A 2,063-nucleotide genomic window follows, 5' to 3' on the forward strand; every position below is an offset into this window, starting at 1 on the left:
ATGAACTAATTTAAGAAGACTGAAGATGATGTCTGTGGATGAAATGTATGAAGGAAGACGACTTAAAGAAGATGATTTTGAGAAGACGCATTCGAATGACGGATCTTAAAGATATATAAGACGCATTCAGAAGACGTATCCAGACGGTATCTAAGAAGACGCATTCAGAAGACGTATCCAGACGGTATCTAAGAAGACGCATTCAGAAGACGTATCCAGACGGTGTCTAAGAAGATGCATTCAGAAGACGTATTCACACGATGTTTAAGAAGACGTAAATACAAAGATGAATTATTCCAGACAGCATCAAAGGAAGACGTGTTTGTAAAACACATGTATTCAGATAGACTGTTCAAGATGAACGAACACTGAAAGAGCATTTAAGAAGAGCTAACGCCGTTATTTCTGAGGATGTTAAGATGATAACGGAAGATGGCTGAAATAAACCATTTAAGACGAATTTTCCCTTAATAGTAACTAAAAATCTCTTTTTTTGTTTTTTAAAATTTTATTTTTCAGATTCCTAGATGAGATGGTGGTGCTACGAGAATGCGAGGCCGCATTCCATCAGGATGGACGAGCATTTGTGGGATGGCATCGTTCATTATAATCAGATGACGCGACAAGCTGTGAAAATAAATCTTTTACTTTTCCGATGATAGGAGGCAGACGATTCCGCCATTAAGACGATGACGCGATTAAAAGATGTTTGCATATTAAAGATGATTCCTTCTCTTCATTTGTAAATAATCTCACCTATTTCCTTCTACGTATGTAATTACTTTGTAGTTTTACTTTGTAGTAGTTAGTTACTTTGTAGTTGTTAGTAGCAACTATTCATGTTTCATTAAATATTCAAGTTATTTGTAAATTGGACTAGTTTATTAGCACCTAGACAGCCACATCGGAAGTAAGTTTACGAACATCATATTCCTAGACAGTAAGTACCGATTCTACATATTTTTATAATATCGGATTTACTTGTATTTCCTCGTGAATTTCTGCATTCGGAATTCATATGATTGATTTAAATTACCATATTAAACTTCAAAAATTGTTGAAAGTAGTAGACTTGTCCTTCAGTTTTAATAGATTAAATAATTAATACATCCGTTGTTTATAAAATAGACAGAAGTACAGTCGTGTTAAGAAATTCTTTTCTGCTTAATACTATTCTTGAAGTATGTCTACCTAATGGAGTTGCTTTTTTACTTTTGGTGACTTATTTCTCTGAAGACAGTCAAGTTGCACATAAACATAAACTAAAAATTCAAAGAAACTTTTAACGAAAGAACGAATTTTTGTCACACTTAGTAAGTTATAACTAAACCACAATGTAATAATTAAATATGTTTAAGGTGGCCTAAAAATTCGATTTCTTCTTAACAAAAGTGTTGAAAACTTAGGCAATGCTCTTTGGAATATTACAATTACCATAATCAAAGCCTTTCAAACAAGACACTCAATAGAATGTTAGCCAATCACTATGAAGAGAGCTATCAGTTGCAAAGAGGAAACTTTGAGGTTTCTGACATATATTGCCTCTCTTTCAAATAGCCCAACGCTAGTTTTCATAGACAGTATGAAGGCTTTCACTCCTCGAGGCATGAATTGCAATTAATTAATTTGCACTTCCTTACGCTTGATCTCGAATGTCTGTAATTACATTAATCAAACGGAAAACAGGATAGCATTCAAATTAAGTTTAGCAATAAATAAAACGTAAAATAATTGTTCAAATGCTATTTGAATCACGCTACAACATCACAACACTTGATGAAAATGTTAAAGGAAAACCATTACGGATACAAAAAGAGTAATAAAGTTAATTAAGAAATTAAGAGTAAGAAATTTGATTCAGAAAATTAAAAATTAAGAACATTTTCCATGATCTGTGCTTGCATATTACAAATACTAACTTATATGCTCCAAATGAACGTTTGCCTCAATAATCGATGCCCTTTTAAACATAATTGGATACATATATCTAAAAGAAAATGAAGTGTTTTCTTTAACAGTTATTACCGACATCCCAGGCGAAATATGGAAACAAAGAACGCAAC

The sequence above is a fragment of the Stegodyphus dumicola genome, chromosome 1 (genome assembly GCF_044657685.1).
Source record: "Stegodyphus dumicola isolate Sdum_Otavi_A_Nest chromosome 1, ASM4465768v1".
NCBI lineage: Eukaryota > Metazoa > Arthropoda > Arachnida > Araneae > Eresidae > Stegodyphus > Stegodyphus dumicola.